The sequence below is a fragment of the Marmota monax genome, unplaced genomic scaffold (genome assembly GCF_021218885.2).
Source record: "Marmota monax isolate L192 unplaced genomic scaffold, Marmota_monax_Labrador192_F-V1.1 WCK01_AAM20220418_F8-fsc00131, whole genome shotgun sequence".
In the NCBI taxonomy this organism is placed as follows: domain Eukaryota; kingdom Metazoa; phylum Chordata; class Mammalia; order Rodentia; family Sciuridae; genus Marmota; species Marmota monax.
The window spans coordinates 2,512,755-2,535,345 of NW_026693141.1; the positions used below are offsets into that span (position 1 = coordinate 2,512,755).

Below are 22,591 nucleotides of genomic sequence, written 5' to 3' on the forward strand. Positions count from 1 at the left end.
TCTAGGCAGCCAATGGTGATGGGTGCAGCCCCCAGGTTACTCTGCACACCAGCCTCGTCCTCTGGCCCGGGAGGGCCAAGACCCTCAGCTCAGTTGGGGGCTGGATGGTGAAGTCCTTGGAGTGAGCTCCTGTAGCTCTAGGGAGGGGTGTTTTCAGAAAGCTTTTTCGGGTGTTTCCTGGAAGTGTGCTGGGCAGGACCCCTCCGAGAGGCAGCATCTAGTGCAGCTCCCACAGGCTTATGTAAGCTGCAGGCTTCTGGTGATTTCTTCAAGGCCGGGCCTCTGGGCTAATTCCTCAAGGCGATCTGATCCTTGTGCACCACGGAGGTGCTTGTGGACCCTTAGAAACAAAAGCAGTGAAAGAAACCCTTCTTTCCCAGTGGCCCACAGAGCCTTGTTGCTTAGGATGACAGGCGCCACTGCAGACCCCTCATCCCGATTAACTATGCAAAGTCTGCCCTCCCCAAAGAGCTTCTGCTGCGAACTCCTGGCTGCCTGGGAACAGAGCTGGGGCTTGAGGCTGGGTCTAGGTCGCCACTTTCTCCCTCCTGACCGCTCAGTCCTGTTCCCCGACATCAGCCTCCAAATACCTTCTTCCCTCTCTCTGCTTTCTTTCCTACAAAGTGAAGCAGCAAACCTTCCCTTGGAGTGGGCAGAGTCCCCTGTCAGCCCTCCCTGTGGGGTGGGAGGAGGTTGGAGAGAAAGGAGAAAAAGCCGAGGGAACGAAAGTCCCCATTTAAAGCCAGGCCAATTCAGGACTTCGGCTGACACAGCAAGAAAACGAGAGTAGGAAGGAGTGGGAGAGGGATGATTTATGTTTTGTGCCTGAGGAACCAGGACAGACTTTCAGGTGTCACCCAGGCAGCCCGTGATCTTCAGCAGCAATTAGAGGCCCCGCCCCCACCTGGCCCCCAAGTCCCCTGACCTTCCTGCCTGGTTTTAGGCTCAGGCTTCCATCTGTTTCTGTGTGTAGGGGCTTCCTAAAGTCCTTCTTTCCTACTTAGCTTCTGTCTGTATCTCAGTGAGAACAGGACCCTGGCATCCCCAAGAGAGGACACTATTGGGTGCTGTGCTCTGCAGGAAGACAGTGGCAGGAGGCTCCCTGCTGCCTCGGGGTCTGTGTGTCACTCATGTCAGGACTTTGAATCTGGGGAGGGACCTGGGTCCTGTGTTGCAGGAGAGACTGGCTTTCCCTGGTCTCCTCTGGGTACCACCTCCCAGCATGTTCATGGGGGCACCACCCAGCCCTCCCAGCCCTCCCAGCCATATCCAGTGGCAGGCCCACCCTCCTGCCTTTGAACCCCACAGCCAGCCAAGGCCCTGTAGCTGGTTGAGAGACTCTTAGAGCCAGTTTCAGGGGAAGAGTTCTGGCTATTACATATTTGCATGGTGGCATCGGGTCAACTAAGCATTCTGCTTTGCTAATGAGCTCTCTCACCCAGCTCCAGGGATGGTGGGCCAATGGGTGAGGGCGCAGTGCAAGCAAGGAAGTAACTGGGTCAAGGACATGAACAGCTTCTCCCCATGCAGGATTGGAGTTCAACGCCAGCCCCCTGGTGCGCAGAGTGCTGGTGCTGCCAGTAATGATGTGGGAGGTGCCGCTTCTGGTCTTCTGCCGCCTTCCCGCGAAGCCTGATGGATCCCGCGGGCGGAGCAGCTCCACATCAGCCTGCCCGTTGCTTTGCATGCCTTGGCATGGCAGCGTGTGGTGCTAGAAGGGAGAAAGCAGGCACTGAGAGGGGCAAAGGGTGTCGCTGGAACAAGGGTGACCTGTCCACTGCCCTCACCACTGGCAGCCTGCAGCAGGATGCTGCTGCTCACCACTGTATACATTCCAGGTGAATCAATACCTATCACAAGGCAAAAGCATGGAGAGACTCCGTGGCTTTGAGAACGTGGACGTGAGCATCTAAAGGCTCTTTCTCCACCTTCCTAATAGAGCTCCTTTCGAGGGTGGCCTCCTTATATCAGGTGAGCACCCCAGGTAACTTTTTATAGATTTGTCCCCCCCACACACACATACACACACACAGACACCGCGGGGTTGTCTGTCACCTGTCACTGCTCACTGTCATCAGTGAACCTGCCTGATGCAGTTCTCCTGTTCCCATTTAATTTGTTTTTAATTGGCTGTGGGTTTAGAAACAGATACTTGAGCTTATTAGATTTGTGTGTAAAATAAGAATGAAGAGGCACTGAGTGATGTCTCCAGGGGTCCTCTGGGTCAAGTGCGCTTGCCTTGGTACGTAGGCGCTGAGATTTGTTAGCCTTTCCCCAGTCTGGTTATTTCTGGTGCTCGGCTGAGTTCTCAGCTGGGAACACCTCAGACCAGCCAATGTGCAGACAGGTGAGGAGACAGAAGCCGTGACAAGGACTGCCACTTCTATACCCATCTGTGCTGTACTCGAATGCACTCCAAGGCCTCCATGTTTTGGTTATAGAGAGATGCCAAGTGTCTCCTGGAGGATTGGATTTTTCCCACCAATTACCCTTAGCAGTTTACAAAAAGTTAAAGCTGATGTAGGTGGTTGAGAGATTCACCTGCCCAGGTGCAGAGTTAGAGCAGTTTATGGTTAAAAGTTTTATCTACCCTGACTTCTCACTGTCTTTAAATTCAGCCCTTCTCCTCCTCCCCAGGATGGCCATGCCCCATGCCATCTCCAAGCCCTTCTTATTATTATTATTTGTCCTCTTTTTTTTTTAAGTTTTGTACTAGGGATGGAGGCCAGGGCTTCACACAAATGCTCTACCGCTGAGCTACATCTCCAGGTCCTTGCCCTTTAGTAATGGCCTAGCATGCCCCTCTTGACCTGAATCCCCTGCTCTGCTCAGTCCTGGTTAGATCCCACTCCCACCATGAACTGCACTATGCCTCACCTCTTCTCCGAATGTCTCTCTACCTGTGTTATCTCTGTCACAAGCTCATTCCCTCATTCAACAGGTATCAGCCTTTGGTCCTGGAGCCCATGCTGATTGTCTCTTGGTCTCCCGAGTTCACCTGGCCTTCCCAGCCACCATGAGCAGGGGTTCTGAGCCCTGGCTGCATATTAGGACACCAAGAAACTTTTAAAACGCTGGTGCTGAGGCTGCGCTCTGGACCCATTAACTCAAATCTGGACAGCATTAAAAAAAAATTAAAAATATAAAAAACTATCTTTGAATAATTGTGGATTTGCATGCAGTTGTAAAGGACTTTGAAGGACTATGAAGAGGTCGGTTGTGCCCTTCACTCCGTGTTCCCCACATGGTGACATTGTTCATAACTATAGTACTGTGATATCACAGTGACCAGCTGAAGGTTGCTCCTTTACTTCAGGCCCAGTCTCCGAGTTGGGATGGCGCATGTCGGGTCCCTGGGTCCTTCTCCCATCTGCTTGCACAGATAGCTATTTGTGGGCCTCCCGAATAAAATTGAAAATAGACCAAACAATGTGACAGTTTTCTGCTGCTATTTTTTCTTCCATGAACAGAATGTTCAGCATTATTTTTTCTCTTTGTGCAATCCTGCAAGTGAGAAATAATCTGATTGGAATGCTGGCTTAGGCCGTTGAGAGGCCCCCATCTCCAGCAAGCCAGGCAGAGGGAGCGTTCCCCAGGAGCACATACGGGGACTCGGAAGGTGAACCAGTTGGCGGAGGCCAGCTGCACCACCCTCAGGTGCTGAGGAGGCTGGGAGATAGATGCATAGCACACCCAGGGGCTCCTCTTTCCCCTGGAAGTTTTCTAAGACTTCTTGCCTGAAAGCCATCAAGGAGTGGTCTGACCCACAAAGAAAGAAGAGGGTATATGAGGCTGGGACTCATTTGGTCTCAGATTTTGTGTCCTAAGCCACCTGGCTTGCTTTTCCCAAACCCCTGCAATTTGAGGCCTGAAATGGGCTGGCTATGGCAGGGACAGTGGAGTTCAGGGTTGTCACAGGTGACCCATCAGCAGGATGCTCATTTGCATATGGCTGGGGACTCCTCCCTAATCTCAAGAAGGGGGCAGAAAGTCTTCCTGATCATTAGTGCCACAAGGGAGCTGAGAGAAAGTGGAGTCTTATTTCCTGGAAGCGTTTAATCTCAGTATTTTAATTCTTTCCTTTATTTAAGAAATACACCTGGCTGGGTACAGTGGCACATGCCTGTAATCCTGGCTCCTCCAGAGGCTGAGGCAGGAGGATTGCAAGATGGAGGTCAGCCTGGGCAATTTAGTGAAACCCTGTCTCAAAAATAAAAAGGGCTGGGGTGTAGCTCACTAGTAGAATGCTCCTGGGTTCAATCCCCAGTGGGGTGGGGGTGGGGGGAGAAGAGAAGGACATCTGGATAACCTGCTCTGAGCCTGGTCCTGAGGACATAAAGATGGCTAGCACAAAGATCAGTCAGGCAGGTGTCTCTCTAGATGTGGCTTGATTATTTTATATTTTCTCCTGGGATGGAATGTGAATCGTGGTCGGGCGAGGAAGGAACTTGGTCATTTTGATGTATTTCAATTCACAAATGCCCAGAAGAAGTGGGTAGAGACAATTCGATTTTAAAGGTCATATTCCTTATTCCTCGTGCCCTACGGAAGTATTCGAGATCTTGACGGGGTGTTAGTTACACAGGTGAATACATTTGTCAAAAACTCATCAAAGCGTACACTTAAGATGTACATTTCACTGACTTTAAATTTTGCCTTAAAAAAAAAAATCCCATTGCAGACTGAAATGGAAAAGAAGCAATGAGACCACAGTTAAGAGAAGACGGCTTTAGTCAGGGAAAAAACGCTGACTGTGGAATTTCATCGGAACGTTTTCATAGACTGGAGCCCCGTGAACTGAATGCACCTGTGGCCCCAAACGTCCAAAATGTAGGTGTGTGTCTTTTAGCAGACTGGCTCCAGTTTGCCGGCTCCTGCTTCTGGAACATTCCTCCCACACTCCACTTGACCCAGGCAGCCCAGTCTCCCCATGAAGTCCAAGTGATGATTTGCTTTCTGTTTTGCCTGTAGTATAATGTGACCCTTTATTATTCAGTGTCTTTCCTCTGTGTTTATTAAACAGGTTAGCTCCCACGAGGAGCTTAGGACGGTGCCTGGTGCCATAGAAGAGCTCGAGGAGTGATCACTGTCACTTTGGTTGTTGTATGTCACCTTTATGATCAGTCTCCCGAGGGCATACGCTCTTAACCCACAGACAAGTCCAGCAGAGGCCAGGTGGTGTCCCGCTGGTAACTAGTTTGATGCTGGGCTCTGGGACTCATTTGAATCCTGCATCGGTGTGTGTCAGCTCCAGGCCATCTTGACACCCTTGCATGGGGGGAGTTTGACTCCTCCAGGGATGTGACGGAGAAGATTTCTGGCAGAGATCTCTGTGCTGAGAGGCAGCCCAAGCAGGTAGCATGAGGAGGGAGGGAATATCTACGTGCCTAAACCTTCTCTTTAGCCTTGAAATCTGAGAGACCTTGAGAAGAGGCTATCCCCAAGTCTTCCTGATCAACTCGCCGTGAGGAGTTGAGGGGGTGGCCTCAGAGGTGGTCTTTGGCATGACCCGTGGCCATCTCAGGTTGGAGTAATAGGATGCCATTGGTGACAACAACCCTGCCTTTCAGAGTGACACTCAGCAAAGGCGCATGGTGACAATAACACCTGCTCATCAGCCTTGCCCACCTCCAGCAGGCGAGGGCTGGGCCACCCTGCTCATTAGGTCAGCATCTGTCCCCACCAGCCTGCTGGCAGCTGATGCTCATTAATCCTGGAACCCCCGAGCCTGCGGGGCCTAAAGAGACTGAGCTTTTAGAGCATCTATGGCAATGGCCTCTGAGAGAGCTGCAGATTGATTTATAATTGGGCTGAGGGGCCTCCCTGGGTCCCTGGAGCCCAGGCACCCAAACTGGGCCAGCCCAGGAGGGTGGTTTTGGCTCACTGGCTTCATGAAAAGGACAAGCGAGGGAACGATGCTCTGGCCAGACCAGTGTGGATGGCGTTGCCACAGAGCTGGGTACAGCACAGCCTGGGGCTCCTGGCTTGGCCGCCTTGGACTTGGGGTTCCTTGTTTGGGAGGATAAACAAAACCTGCCCTAGTGAGGTCATGGTTCCTTCAGGAGGGAGGGACACTTGGCAGATCCTCCTGGTGACTCTGGAATGAGCCTTCGAACATCACAGCAGTTTGGCAGAATGACAATAAGGAAAGAGGCAGATGACAGTTACTGACAGCTTAGCATCCTCTTGGCATCACGCTGAAGGGCTCAGGGTCATCTCCTTCAATGAGGTGAAGAAATATTAGCAGACCTGTTTGGCCGATGAGGAAACTGAGGCACAATGCATTAAATAACCTGCTGGGGACACACCTTAATAGGGGTGGAGCTTGGCCTTGGGCCAGCTGGCTTGGTTGGGGTCTTGGTGTCTTCGCTGTCCTGGGCAGGGTATTTGGCATTTCTAGCTTAAGCATTGAATCTGATGAGCTTTTGGAAATGCTGGGATGGGGACATCTGGGCTGGTGGAGGAAAGAGTGGCTGACGGTCAAGAACCTGGGGTTCCATTTTAATCCATCCACTAAGCAGCTGTGTGACTTTAGGTACATTACCTCCCTGCTCTGGGCCCTCTGTCATATGAGCATTCTGTTCTCAGTTGTTTTTAAAGTAAGGCCACTGGCCTGCAATAGATGCAGGAACACTAAGAAAAAAAATTAATAATGACTTCAGGAACTGCCTGAGGCCAAGCAGGAAAGCCGCCATCAGAGGGACATCCCACATGGGCAGGAGCATCACATTTGGAGGTTAGAGGTGGGCCCCTGTCGGGCTGGGTGCTGTGTCACCCTGCACCAAGGTGCCTCCAGCTCTCTTCTCTCCCTCCCTGTACGTAGATGGGGCTGGGTGTTCGGGACGTCTGTGTCAGCTGGCCTTCTCTTGGGGTCTTTTCTTCCCAGCAGGAGACTTTTGGGGGGTATCTGGTACATGGATCGGTGACTCTCACACCTGCTCCCCGGATTCTTCCTACTGCCTCCTCTGCACTTCCTCTTTCCCTCTCCTTCTCTCTTTCTGCTGCTTTGCTATCATCAAAGACAAATCTCAGTATCCAAACTGTGAGTCCAACTGTCTCCATTGCTGCAGGTTCCGACCAGACGCGCCTCGGTGGCGCTTTTTACGACGACAGAAGCTGCTGATGCATAATTCAACAAACAATCCAGAAAGCACCAGCATCCAAATCACTCACATCAGAAGGATCTGGATGTTCAACGCTGTTTCTTAAAAACCCTCTCCATTCACACCACTCCTTTGCCCTTTGATCTTCTAGCATTTGTAAAATTTTCGGGAAGGCTGGGCTGAGAAGCACTCTTTTAGCATGAAACGGATGGCTGGGTGTCCCTATAGAGGAAATGGATGGTTTGAGGTCCCTGGGCCAGCTGTCAGAGTGGCAGGTGCCTGGGGCTGGGTCTTAGCGCTGGATTCCCCTAGGCACCTGGCAGGTGTGGAGCAGGGCCAGCCTTGGAAGCTCCAGTCCCTCTACTAGTTCACACGTCCCTCACCATGAAGGCAGGGTCCCACCCTAAAGAAGTCAGCACCCTGACTCACTCCGGAGAAGCTGTGCTGCATAGCCGTTGAAAGCGCTAGCTTTGGAAAGAACATTCTAAGAGTCAGAGTCCAGCTCTGCTACTAATCTGCTATTCAACCTTGAGCATATTACTTAACCTCCCTGTGCCTTAGGGTTTTTTTTATATTAAAAAGTCTAGATTAAAAGGGTGCTTTTCTTACAATGCTATTGTGAAAATCAAGGCTGATGTATATGAGTGCTACCTAAGTGCTGATCATTATTGTTCCAGTAACTTCCTTGAATATCTAGGGACCTCCAGGGTCTCCCCAATCCCTTCAAGGACTGCCCAGTTTTCAAAGCATAAGACTTGCATGTGTCTGACCCACTGGGTCCCTGGAGTCCTGCCTTATCTGTCCATGTCAGGAATTCCCAGGAGCGGGCTCAAGGCCTTCTCTCCACGTGACCACTTCGGCCACCAGCTTTATATATCTAGGATGCATTTGACCCAAGTCTGCTCTGATTCAGCCCTGTGACCCGGGAAGCCCCCAGGCCATATCACCGTCTCCAGTAAGTCTCCAAGGATGGAAAGTCCACACCCCATCAGGCAAACTGCACCAGCCCCTGAGAACCAGGCTCCTTTAATTTGGGAGGGAAAAACCTAAATATCACCAAAGAAAAAAATCCACGTCTCCCACATGTGCAGACAGAGGTGTGATAGAAGCAGCACCAGACGCCAACCGGCTTCCGCGTCTCTCCTGCTGCTCATGCCACCACCTTCCAGACTCAGTGACTACAAGTGGACTTGCCCCTGGGCTGCCTGCTTTTCTGGGAGGTGGGGCATCCGGTGCTTCTCCTGGTCTCTCTAGGAGGTGAGCCCAGCTTCACGGTCCAGCCTTTGCCAGCCGGGCCATGCTTCCAGGCTGTCCATCAGAGGTGCTCTGATGGGCACAGAATGGGCACAAGGTCTAATTGGCAGCTGTGTCTTCCCCTCTGCTTCTGCCCCACGGCACCTTAGGGACCACAGAACCAGACGTGAAAGACATAGCTTGGCACCTGCAACACTTTAAAAGACCTCCGCGCCCCTGCTCAGTGCCCCAGGCCTCTTGTCTATCCTGCCGGCGCCCCCATCAGCAGGGCCCTCTCCGGGTCTCCAAGGTTTCATTTATTTCCTCCTTTCATGGAGTCCCAAAGTCTAACACAGCTTCTCCTCCATCCTTTCTGATCCCCACCATCTTCTTGTCGGGGCCTTGTCCTCGGCCGTGCTAACTAGCCCCTTTAAAGCCCCATGTCATCTTGCCAGAGATGCAGCGCTGTGGGCGTTCCAAGAGCCTGAGGGGCCTGCTGCAGTCAACTTCCACTGCAGTCCACACTCCAAGGCCCAGTTTGGTGTTTCCTCCGCTATTTCCAGGAGGGAGGACGGGGCCTCTCTGATCAATAGACCTCGGGCTGCTTATCAGCTGCTGCGGTTGTGACTGCTTTGCTGTGGGGCTGGAAGGGAGGAATTCACTCCTGCAGGAGCGTGCAGCTGGCCCCGATGCCCCTGAGACGCAGCGCCATGTTTGCATGTGAGCAGGACCCTGGAGGTTAAGAAGTCTAGAGCTGGTCCCAGAGTCACTGACTGGCACATCTGAGCAGGTGATGGCCACAGAGGACTCTGGGTAGGTAGAGGAAGAGCAGGACTGGAAATGCCACGGTAGGCCCTCTGCTTCCTTGTGACTGGGATCCAGCATGGGGCAATGGGAGAAGGTGGGGAAAGTGCTTTATAGCTTCTCCTGATGTCTTCCTGGGTTCATCCATGGTCCTTGCTTCTCAATGGCTCGATTTTAACCCCCACTGTATTTGCAAGGTGACATCTGAAAGATGGTTAATTGTAGCACAGAAAGGTGAGGGAATTCACCCAGTGTCACATAGCAAGTTAATGGGGGAGCAGAAATAAGGACCCACAGTAACATTTTTTTCTAGACATTCCATAGAACTAGAATTGCAAACTCAGACAACAGGCCTCAGAGAGGTGGGGTGAGTGGCCCAATGTCACACAGCCCATTAGCAACGGAGTTGGAACTGGAACCCCAGTTTCCTCACTTTAATCAACTGTTTGTCCCACTTCCTGCCCCTGATCACTTTGGCTGGTTCTTTCACCTGCTCCCCTCATTAGTTAGGGGGGAGGGATCTCCCTCAAGACTGGCATCTGCTGATGCCATCTGCACCAGATCAGCCTGGCTGTCTCAAGGGGGTAGGACAGAGGCAGCCCTCCCGGCTGGGCATCACTTCAGAGCAGCTCAGCCCAGTCCCAGCGCACGGGCTGAATGGAAGAGCAGGCTCAGCCCAAGTGCAAACTGCATCCCCCTCCCGCCCGCTCCCATGTGTCCTGGGGCTCAGCCAGGGCTCGGAAAAATAAATAAATGCTGGATGGCTGCTGGCCAGGCAGACACCCAGGTTGTCAGAGGATTGGTGAAGGTCAGCCGGGGATGCCAGTTAGCATGGAAGGAGAAAAAATGAGGGCGGGGTGTGAATGAGTGTCCTGTGTCTCACAGCTCTGTGCCTGGAATCTGTAATGGGCCTGGTGGCAGGGTGGCTGACTGCAGCACAGCCCTCCTCCCGAGGAGAGCTTCACTGCCACTGTCTGGCTCAGCGTCCTGGGACCACTGCTCTCCTGGTCCCAGCCAGACTGAGCTTGGGCTTCGCGCGGTCTAGGCACTCTCTGCTCCCGCAAGCGGTCGGGAGCCTCTTCCTGCCACCCTTCCTAGCCCCCAACATGCCCGCACACTCTACTGTCTCTCTTTCTAGGCCCAGGATTTCCAGAGAGCTAGGACTATGTTTTACTGCCCTTGGTATTCTCAGTGCTTAGCACAGTGGCCTGTAGTAGGTGCTCCATCAATACTCTCCCCATGAATGAATGAATGAACGAATGTTTAGTTAACAGAATGGGGGAGCTGAGAGATGGCCTTGTTGAGGCTCCCAGTGCTAATGGACTGTGTGCCTAAAGTTTGGCTGACACCCATGTGTGCTTTTCACATGTGGGTTTGACTCTGGGTCACAACCAAGTACATTCCTCTGTTTTTTGAACCCTTGAAATCAAAACCCATTCAATAAACCACTGTGTGCCAAGGACTATCTTAGGTGCTCGGCTGATCATCAGGTGAGACAAACAGATGCCCTGACCTCAAAGGGCTCCGCTGGTCGGGGAGTTGGGTTTGCAACCTGCTGTGGGAATCTAGGGGGAAGGAAGCATCTCCCTGGGTAGGCTGGCCTGGGACCAGGGGCTGGGGCAGTGGTGGTGATGGACAGAGGCAAGCATGAGCGATCTATGAAGGGTAAGTGGATGTGTGCCAAGAAGAAGGGCAGGGAAGGGTGGCCATAGCCAGGAGAGAGTCAAACAAGGAAATGGAAACCTCTGTGGGCAGCTGCTATTGTATATGGAGCTATAGTTTGGGGTGGGGGTGGGGGACAGGGTCTGGATGGAGAGGGCATCATGCAGCACCTCCAGGCCACCCTGAGAAGAGCACCTTCTATGGGGTGTGCCAGCCTGGATCCTCGGACAGCTGCCAAGGCAGTCTGACCACACGCTGGTGGAGTTTTGTGAATGATCGGGTCCCTGTTGGCCCAGGGCTCAGCAGGCCTCTAGTGTCTGCATCCACTCCCTGGTATGAGGGCTCTGGACCTGCACAGTGACCTGCACAGCTGAGGTTTATGGGATGGCCACAGCCTCCATCAGCAGAGCCCCTCAGGGATGGCTTGGGGGGGGCTGGATGCTGGCGGTTGCCACAGTAACCGTGAAGCAAGGCGCCTGGAAACCCGCGGAGCCGAGCTCCCCCGCTGCCCCAGAGGAGTGCTCAGGCCCAACAGCAGCTGCAGGGCCTCTGGGGCACCTGGCTGCCCGTCTGAAGCCCCACTGCTCAGGTGTGCCACTTGCCAGCTTGGAGTACAGTGACTCTGAGCTGGGACGGGCTGGGAGCCCAGGGAGGGGCGCTTGGAAGGGGCCAGGCGACAGGCTGGGAGAAATGATGCCACTTTCTGGACACTGAATCTGAAAAACTAGAACCAGGTCCCCATTTGAGACCACACAAGGGCCCTTTTGTTCCCACCTGTGGTGTGGCTCCACTCCTTCCTTCCTGTGTATGCTGTGGTTCACGTAGTACAAGTATCCTGAGAGTCTGTGCCATGCCAGGCACAGGGACCCACCCGCAAGGAACTTACGGCCTAGAGGTAGGTCAGAAATGCCAGCAGGTAATTCCCAGGTGCTGTGACATGGACCTGTCCCAGGAGTCCTGTCTCGTGCTCCAGAGCCTCTGTCTGTACCTTTGTGGACTGTGGAGACCACTTGTGTGGTTGAGGTGAACAACGCAGGACCCTGGCAGAAGAATGGTGGGTGGAAAGGGGCGCAGAGGGGTGGTCTTCCCCACCCTGCCTGCGTCCTGCGCTGCTGCGTGGTCCATCTGCGTGGCTCTCTCTCCTTTTGACCCCCAGATCTGAAAGGCGGCGAGGGTCCCTCACCTTTACCAGCCCCAGGGTACTGCACTGTCACCCTTCTAGCTCACATTGGGGAGCCATGGGCGGTTGGAACTGTGAGCACAAGCCAGTCCCACTTGCAGAAAACAGACTCAGGGGAAGCTCCACAGTCCCCTAGGACATTCTTTGCTGATCTCTGCTTGACCCCTTGTACCTGTGAGGACACAAGCATGGAGGAGCTCAGGAAAGAGATAAGAGGGGGCCGGCTGCCCTAGGCCTGATGCTGGACATGACCCTGGGCTTCCTGCGTCTCCAAGGCACATTGGAGGGAGGCTCTCCCCACCCACATGCCTGCCTTGCCCAGCGTGCGGTGCTCTTCCCTGCTCCCGCTGGGGGCACCTCATCCTCCCCGTCATGCTGTTTTTTGAGGGGAGGAAAATCAAGGACCCTGTGACCTTTCTTTTGGTCAGAAGGGAAAGGGTGGGGCCAGGGGGAAATTCACCAAGATTGTGGAGCTTGGAGGGAATGGTAAGAGCTGGCTGCGCACGTCCCTTCCCACCCCACGGACGTCTCTGCTCTCTGGCTTTTGAATCAGTAGCAAAGAATATCCTTCCTCATCATAGATACCAGTTTTCCAAGACAGAAAGCACCAGAGCAGAACAGACAAAAAGCCGTTACCTATCTTGGGCCCAGCCACTGCGAGGAAGTGTGAGCTAAACTGAGTTTCTGGGGTTCTCCAACACCTGCCAGGTGCAGACAGGCATTTCTCAGCTATGCCAAGGATGGGGGGCATTTGTGGTTGCCTCACAGGGAGCAGAGGCACAAGGGACATGCTCTGGCCTCTTTAGGGGCTCACTGTGTCAAAAAGAGAAGTTGGCCGCAAACCTTCCAGCTCTGGGTAGGCCATGACCACTGTTCTGAGCTGCTGTTACTCTGTGTGTATGACTCAGGTCCCTGTTTTATGTCAGAGGACTTTATAGAAAGAAGCCCCCCTTTGAAGCCCCCCTAATGAAAGCTAGGACCCCCACAATCGAAGGGAAAAAAGAATTGGGCTGATTCCCCGAGCCCCGGGCTTGAGCTGCTCCCGTCCTGAATTCCACAACTGAGGGTCAAGATGGTTCGTGCCTTTACCATCCTTGAAGCCAACATGCCCTAACTTGGGGCCTGAGGCCTCCTGGGGGCCCATGGAGAAGCAGTTGGGGGAAACTCGTACACACTGATTCTCCAAAGGACCGAATGGCTGGAACCCCTTAGTCAGATAGAGATGCATGGCCAGAGCCAGAGGAAATGTGTCTCAGTTTTGCTGAACAAAACTGAGAGTTAAGGTAGATGATTATATATTGAGTACAAAATTGCCACCATGGTGAATGTCTGGTAACTGAGGTTAATATGAGCCACTAGCTCACAAATCACCACTTTTCTCATGTTAATCTCAGGCAGGGCCACAATCTACCTGGGTGACTTCGGGCAGGACTCTGAACCACTGGAGACCTCAGGCTCACAGGTCTCCCCGGCTCTATAAATTGGTGACATTACATAGAAGAGGAGAGGCCCCTGATGGGGGTCACACTGCAGGCAGCCAGGGAACCGTAAGGGATGGTCAGAGGCCCAGTGAGGGTGGCATCCTGGGTGCAGCAGACGTAGGGTCTCTCTGATGAGCCAGTGTGACTTCCTTCAGCTGGACTGTCGGGGCAGTGTCTTGTCTCCTCCCTGTGTGCAGTTGAACGTTGTAATCAAGGACTGGCCTGCTCCGCTGTGGGAGCTGATTGAAGCGGGTCTGCAGCCCCAGACAGAGACCCAGACACACAGGAGGAGGGCGGTGCAGAAAGGCCCCTGGGAGCATCCAGCCTCTCTGGCTCTATGCTGGAGACAGAGCAGGGCACAGAGAGCTCTTAATGGCCCACACAGACTAGGCACAATGTTCCCGCTGAGGACACACAGCCCTGGTGACTGATAACCAACTCCTTGTAGCCAGCCAACCAGCTAAGCTGACAAGATCTGAATAACAAGCCGGTGTCTCCCGTCAGGCCGGCCCTGCTCCCAGTCATGGAATCGAGTTGTCTCCAACCCCCTGACCTGGGATCCCCTGCTTCACCCTGTGAAGTGCCCCGTTTCCTGATGCCACATTCAAAACATCTCTCACACTTCATGATCATCCTGTTGGGCTTATTTTAGATCTGGTTGGTGCTGGCTGTCATTGGGTGGTCACTTGGAAGCCACAGAGTCAAACTGCCACAAATGGGCTGTCCCTCCTCTCTGCTTTCCTTCTTCCTCCAATCCTACACAGGTACCCAACTCCCACAAGACAGCTGGGTTTGAAGACTCACACCAGTCTTCAACCCTCCAACTTCGGATACTTCAACATAAAGTATCTCCTTGATTCAAAGTCATCGTGAGGGTCAGATGGGAAGAAAACTTCATGCTCCATGAACTCAGAAGCCTGGTCAATATCAGCACATCTCAGACTTCAGCATGCTTGAAAATCACCTGGGAATTTTTGCAAATGCAGGTTCTGATTCAGTAGGTCTGGGGTGGAGGCTGAGCTTTTTCTTTTCTGTTCCTTGGTAGGAGAGATTGAACCCAGGGGTGCTTAAACACTGAGCCACATTCCCAGCCCTTTTTATATTGTTTTTTAATTTTGAGACAGGTTTTTACTAAGTTGCTGAGGCTGGCTTTGAACTTGTGATCCTCCTGCCTCAGCCTCCCCAGCCACTGGGATTACAGGAGTACGCCACCACGTCAGGTGGGCTTCTACTTTTCCAACTAGCTTGCACACAGTGCTGATTCTCCTGGTCCTGCCGTCAACCACACGCTGAGTCACGTGTCTAGACTTGCACTCTCCAAAATGTGGTTTGCAAACCGTTTGTTAATGGTCTGCGCTGAGAGGTGCTGACATTGACCGTGCGTATTTAGAAGTTTGCATAGAAATTTGATATTGCCGCAACAACCCAGAGCCTGGTCGGTGAATTTGGGTTTTGTGGTCCTATGTTTTACTTCCCTAATCATTTGTTTTTTCTGGTATTTGACAAAAGTATCCATCTACCGTGGACTAGACACTTGATAGAATGCTCTTCACCGCAGATAGTTCCAGAAGCCCTGAACTAGGCAACGTTGGATGGGTGGGCTTTGCAGTCTCTGAGACTCTCTGGTGCTCTGCAGCTCATGCACAAAAGTATCCTGTCTTTGGGGACAGACCTCCGGACCGTGATCCCTGCTAAGGGTTTCCAGCCAGGTTTTTGGCACAGCCTCACCTCGCCTGTTTTCCAAGTTCAGCTCAGTGTTTTCTTTCCAAGGCAGAATCCCGGGTACCGCGGACAAAGGTTTGGCTTATCACAGGGCTATGCCAGGAAATGCCAAGAGAGGGGCTGCTGGGAGCCTGAGCGCACCGCCCCGGGGGGCCACACGGAGCGTTGGCAGCCCACTCCCACCTCCCCGAAGCAGGATTTTACTCCACCGTGGCAACCATCTGCCCTGCTCCAGAGAAAGAAAGAGCCAGGCTGGAAAACAAACCAGGGGACGGCTTCCTGCCTGGCGTGCTGGGGTGAGACTGGGTGCTAATGAAGCCAAGCGCAGTCATAACGGGAGCCGGGCCAGCTGGAGCCCGCCCATGTTTGACCCGAGGTCATTTGGCAGGACCCAGGCTGCTGGGGGAGTGGCCAGAGATGAAAACAGTCTAGTTTTCTCCCCTCTGAGGCTGTCTTTGTTGTTCTTGGACCGCCATGGGCCGTCCTGTGTGCTGGCCAGGACTGGTGGGGATGACCCTGGGGATGACCCTGGGGATGAGGGACTGGCTGGTCTCCTTTCAAACTCAGTTTCTGTTCCCCATCCCCCAGTCAGGGGGCCTGGTCCAGTGGCCGGGCAGCTCGTGAGTTCCCTCTACCAATACTTTGTGACGGACTGGTCTTCTCTTGCCCCTCTCTTCTGAGCCACAGGTGAACCCTCAAATATAACTGCTTTGTGGATCATCTTGCCATCTTTACTAAACGCTAATTAAGTTTAAAAATCACAGAGAAAAGGGGTTGATATTGAATAACCATGTGTTGAATGATCTTCTTACATCCGTTGGAAATCAGCCACTCCAGTGTGCATAAAGGATATAATTTCAGCTGGGCTCAGATTTAATTGAGTGGCTAGATTTTGATTCGTGCTTATGATTTATTGGATGACCTTAAGCTGCTCTATCTTTCAGTTTGTATAATTCGTGAGTGAGGTGCCAGATTGGTCCCAGTAGGGCTTGTCACTGAGAATGTATGTGGGCACAGGCTCACCTTCGTATGAAAGGGATGCTCCACAAGATGTGGCTGTGAGGGGTTCTTTGAGGGAGGGGGATGAGTCCTCCTGACTGGGTGACAAGTGCCTGGGGCTTTGTGATATCCAGGCCAGAGATCACAAGCAAAGGTGTTCAGTGGGTACCCAGAATTTGCCCTTGTTAATTCTATCCCATAGCCAAGGAGTCTCAAAATGTGTTGTGAAACTGAACTTCAGGGCACCTACTGAAAGTGGAGAGGATAAAGGGAAGAAGGGGCTTTGTGATGTCATCTGTGCACCATGGACCATCTTCACAGGTACTGGAAGGATCTGCCTTGCTCTGTGACAGATGCTGGCCTCTGTCTGCCCTTCTCCGCAACTGCAGGAGAGCCCCGAAAGTCCACAGAGCAGCAGCCACCCTGCTGCTAACTAAACCGAGGACTTCAGAGCTCAATGGACTTGAGTGGTCATCAGCCTTGGATGTTGAGAAGTGGAAACAGGAGCCAGCACCCACCTTAGTGGGACCCCAACTCTACATCACAGCTCATATCCTGCCATCCCAGGTCCTTAGAGGAAGACTCTTCTGAGAGTGCCTCTGTGCTTTGCTCAGCTGGGTAGTAGGCTTCTTGTCCCTCCTCCAGGCACCCTGTGGACAGGGTCAGACTCTGGAGCTTCGGCATGGTCAAATCTTACGGCATTACCTCTTGTCAGCAAGACTAACTGGCTTCTCCCTTAGAATGCAGTTGTCTCTTGGGCCTGGTTTATTTCTTCCCGGATGTGATCGGATGAGCTCAAACTCACTGGTCCACCTCTGCTGCCAAGTCACCTGGGCACAGTGTGTGTGTGTGTGTGTGTGTGTGTGTGTGTGTGTGGTGTGGTGTGGCAGAGAGTCGGGGATATGCAGAGCAGAGAGGATGGAGCTCACTGTAGCATTAGGAGACTAACTCAGGACTCAAAACCATACCAGCCTCTGCAGGAAACAAAGGGAGAGGAAGTCAGAAGTGCATGCTGATGACTATCATATATGCAAAAGCTCCTTTAGCTTCAAGTGCAGGAAAGCACCCCCACAATTCAGTTATTGTTGTCTAATTTCCTTTTCTTAGGACTCTGGTTACAACCAGGAGTGAGCTGCATCTCCTGCATAGCCAATGTCTAACGCGGTTGTGTCAGTCTCAGGACAGGCAGGGAGGTGAGTGGGGTGGGAGGTGAGAACACTTGGTGTGAGGAACAGCCATAATTTCTTCAAGCTCACTGGGAATCCAAATCTAGTAAAAGAGTGCATGAAGACAAAATGTGAAATGAGAGACAGATGCATTTAAACACAAGTGAAAGATTGTGGATTTTTTTATTGGCTAAGGGTCACCCCGCGAAGCCCCAAAGAGCTCTTGGGAGGTGCACAGCAGTGTCATTATTTTAGAAGTTTCCATCGATTGCTAGCCTGTGGCAGTGATGGATCAGGAGGGTTTCTGAGGACCTGGGTCTGGGTAGGTTGCTCTGGAAATTAGTTCCAAAGGTGGATTTGAGTTAAAGTGAAAATTCCCTGTGTCTGTCCATATTCTGGAGCTTGAAGTTGGGCCCGGGCTCTTTGCAACTTCATAGGGACAGGTAAAATATCCCTGTCTGCATAGAGACAGGTAAAGCAGGGTCTGAAATAATTGAAAGCATTAACCATTGTTGAGAAGTGAGTCCCAGGAGTGCAAGTGAGAATGGCTGTCTGGATTGAAGCATGGCTGTTGGGAATTCTAACTAGTATGACACTCTTGGAAAACAATTTGTAAATATTTAGCAAGAGCCTTAAAAATAGTCAAATCCTTTGAACTAGTGATAATTTTTATAGGAATCAATTATAAAATTTAATAAAGAATGCTAATCACCAAGATGTATATTTCAGCATTATTTAGCATATCAAAAATTGGAATTGATCTAAACACTCATTTATAGAAGAATGGTTAAGTAGTTTGGTATATTACGCAGTTGTTGAAAATTTAGTCTTTAAAGGCCAATCTTGTAGCTGATTCATATGAGATAACATTAAGTAAAAACGCATGATACAATTAGAGCTTTTCATAATGCATAAAATTAAAAATGGAAGGAAATATTACACGAAAATGTTAACAGTAGTTGTGCTTAGAAAACGGAACAAGATGTGTTTTATTTATTTTCTATTTGTATACATTTTTCTTCAATGAGCATTTAGTACTTTTACAATGGAAAAAGTAAAATGTAATAAAAATAGAAATAATTCCAGATCTGAGAGCAAAGATGCTTTAAAACAGAATGGCAATTTTCAAGAATACAAGTAACAATAAATGTTGGTGAGGATGTGGGAAAAAAGGTACACTCATACATTGCTGAAGGAACTGCAAATTGGTGCAACCACTCTGGAAAGCAGTATGGAGATTCCTCAGAAAACTTGGAATGGAACCACCATTTGACCCAGTTATCCCACTCCTCAGTTTATACCCAAAGGACTTAAAATCAACATACTATAATGATGCAGCCACATCAATATTTATAGCAGCATTCACAACAGCTAAGCTATGGAACCAACCTAGGTGCCCTGAACTTCAACAGATGAATGTTGTACATATACACAATGAAATATTAGTCAGCTATAAAGAGGAACGAAATTATGGCATTTTCCAGTAAATGGATGGCACTGGAGACTATCGTGCTAAGTGCCATTAGCCAATCCCCCCCAAAACAAAGGTTGAATGTTCTCTCTGATATGTGGATGCTAACACACAACAAGGCGGGAGTGAAGAATAGAAGTTCAGTGGATTAGACAAAGGGGATTGAAGGGAAGGGAGAGGGATGGGAATAGGAAAGACAGTAGAATAAATCAGACATAATTTTCAAAGGACCAGTGAAATTCCACACATCATGTACAACCACAAGAATGGGATCCTAATTATGATAAGTTATACTCCATGTGTGTATAATATGTCAAAATGCACTCTACTGTCATGTATAACTAAAAGGAACAAATTTTAAAAATCAGTGTCCCAATTAACTCAGCAGTGAAAGGATCTTTTTCTGAGTGGGTTTCTTTTGCTCAGTGACTCAGCCATCTCAACTTATGTCATGAGGGGGCTTCAGAGGGATGGAGCATCAAGAGAGGCACTTGCATGAGTCCTCCCCAATAGCTGGGACAAGTGGGACAGTAAATCAGAACTTCTTAAGGACTTCCTCCAAAAGTGCATCTTGTTTTGAACTCAGGATGATACGGAAGAAGCACAAAGGCAAATCGTTGCCCATAAGAATTTACATTCCTCTCTAGACATAAGACACTTAGACGTACACACAGGAAAAAAAAAAAAAACAGTACATGAAGAACTACATTTGTGTGTATCCATTTGTATGTGTACATAAATGCACACATGTACATCCACAGATATGTGCGCTCCCACATACACACTGCAAACACTCTCTAATGTAGTGTTAGCTTAGACAATATATGATAATTGTGCAATGGAAAATAAGCACTTATTATACTGTGTTAGCAGCATTGTCTTTGAATACAAAGGACAGCGTATCATTGCAGATCATTTTAATAGCAATAACAATGATTGCAGACCACGTCAATACTCTCCCTTATTAATGGGCTGAAGCTGTAGCAATCTCTATTTCCAGAACACCACACATAGCAATTTTTAAAACTTGATCCTTTTGCCAAAATTGATTATGCTTACTTAGGGTGAAAGGCTTGGGGAGGTTTGGGAGACTCTGCCACAGGGACCTTTAAGTTTTGTTCTCACCTGGATTCCTCCAGGTGAGTTTAATAGCAATCTTCATTTTAGCCAGGAAGAAACTGGGCATAGAGCAGGCTGTGTGACAGCAGGAGCTGGGGTTCTTGTGTCTACGCTGTGCTCCTCGGCTGGTTTCATATTTCCCAGGCAGGCAAGACAATCAATTGCATGAATCTCATGTTCAAGTCCTGGCTGCATTGTTCTGACCCCGGAGACTAGCTGTGCTCTAACCCTCTCCTTGCTTCCTCTTCAGGGGGGCTTCAGGGGGAAAAGTAGAATGCCAGGATTCATTAAAAAGTGCATCTAGGAGTCTGCCCTACTGTTTCACCCAGAGAGTCCCTGGGCTTCCTTTTCTCCCTTATTCCTTATAGTTCCTCATCCCTGTGACCTTTCTTTTTTATCTTTTTTTTTTTTTCCTCCCTTAAAGCAAGCAAACAGAGGTGTGAATAATTGATTGAAGAAAGCTCAAATGTTCTTCTGGTGGGAGTCAGAAAGCCTGGGGAAGTACCTGATCAGATGCTGACCGGCCCCTCTGGCTCCTGGCCTGGAGGGGTTGCAGGGGCCCACAGTGCTATGTGACTCTTGTCTACCTCGGGGTCTGCGCTGGGCTCCTGGTGTTCTGCATGAAAGCCTCCACTCTGCACCAATGGACGAATCTGACTTGGATCACACCATTCATGGCTCTCGTTTATCCTGAAATGTGTCCTGTGTGTGTTCAGTAGAATATGGGATAGGGTTATAAATCTTGGCTTAATTAATATCTAGCCAGAGGCTACCAGGATGTGTTCTGCACAACTGTGATGTCACTTGACATTTAAATAGTTGTCTTTGAATAAAAGCTTCTTGGTCAAATTTGAGCCACCTCTTTGAAATTATTAAAATACTTAAGAAAGTATTGTAATAGTACTTTTTTGTTGTTGTTGTTTGCATTTGAGTGCTCCAAACTTATTTGACTATGAGACCACATTTTTGGATAACCTCTTTTTTCTTTTCTTTTTTTCCCCCTTAATTCTTGTTGGACACTGTCTCTGGTACATGATTGAGGAAAATATTGTGGGGTGCAACTCTGCTCCCTGCCTCAGATGTTTAAGAAGACATGATGAGACTGGGGGTGTGAGTTTGAGTCCTATCTCCTCCTCGGGCCATCTGTGACACTTTGGAATCTCTGGGCCTCCATTTCCTCATTCGTAACTACGATAAAAGCAACCAAGTAACCCTTGATTGGCATGTGCTTTTGCATGTATCAGGCCCTGCACTGTGCTTGGAATGTAAGAGTGACTCTAACATCTTGTACTGAATGTGATTTTAAAGATAATCCTTGGTAGATAAAATGACCTTCAAGCTAAACAGAACTGATTGAGATCCATGTTAGAAACATGAATCTCCTGCCCAGGAGATTTCTGCAACTATCCTTAGTAACCCTATCCCTAGTAACCCAATCTCCTGTCCAGTCCTTAACCTTGGCAGTGGGAAGTTCTTGGTAGTTTTCCTGGTTCACTTGAGTTGAATCAAGGCCATTTCCCCCTACAGTGTGGATCCTGGGCCAGCCACACCAGCATGGCCTGGATCTTGGTAGACATACACAATCCCACCCCAGATATACTGATCTAGGTGTCTGAGGTTAGGGCCCAGCCAGGTTCTCTGGCTATTGATGCTTGTTAAGGTCTGAAAACCACTGCTTTCCAGGATTTCCTGTGTGAACTTTGCCAAGAGCAATCAATGCTCTGGCATAAGACCCTTCTCCTGGCCAGGTGCAGTGGCACATGCCTGTAATCTAGGAGGCCTCAGGAGGCTGAGGCAGGAGGATTGTGAATTCAAAGCCAACCTCAGCAAAAGCGAGGCACTAAGCAACTCAGGGAGAGCCTGTCTCTAAATAAAATACAAAAATAGGGCTGGGGATATGGCTCTTTGGTTGAGTGCCCCTGAGTTCAATCCCCAGTACCCCTCAACAAATAACTAAATAAAAGACCCTTCTCCTGGTACTTTAAATCTAACCTTCTCTCCTTCTGCCTCCCCATGGAGAAGTGCTGTCTATCTCCTGGGTCCAGGAATGCTGGCAGGTGGTTTGAAGTCAGTGTTATGAAATTCTTGGAGGTTGGCAACCCTCTGTACTTAAACCCCAGCCCTGGAGATGAAGGGCCACGTCACATTATCAGCTGCTCCATGGCTGTGCTCAACTCTGGGCAGGTTCTCTGATCCCATGCATCTGCACCAGGGACGAGCTGGTTGAGCTAAGAGGACCACAGTATTGCAACGAAGGAAAAAAACGAGCTCTCTGGGGGAGGAGTGTTGGATAAATATGCCTCCTCGTTATCACCGCTGGGGCCTGGTGCTGCCCTTCACACATGACCACAGCACTGCAAATTCCACAGGCGGCTGTCTGTAGGGAGTTGGGCAATGGATGGCAACTGTCAGGAGGGTTATTTCTTTGGTATTTTGGTTCATTAAAAAAGTTAGCTCTAGTTCCCAGAAGCCCCAAGGGATTGGACTGCTTCTACTCCTGGAATCCCATCTGGGACTAGTTCCAGCAACTCTTAACCAATTCTCAAGCTATAGGTAAGCCAGTAACACTGCATGACATGGCTGCCGTGTTTTGGGGTGTGAAGCAGGGAGGGGAGATGGTGGCCACTAGGCTCAAGACCCTATCTCCTATT

The 22,591-nt window shown here is 50.4% G+C and overlaps 1 protein-coding gene across 2 annotated transcripts in view; it reads left to right on the top strand.

Annotated features, from left to right (window-relative positions):
- The window catches only part of Plxna4 (plexin A4), a 425,679-nt gene that overhangs the window by 165,059 nt on the left and 238,029 nt on the right, over nt 1-22,591 (top strand). The window lies entirely within an intron of this gene.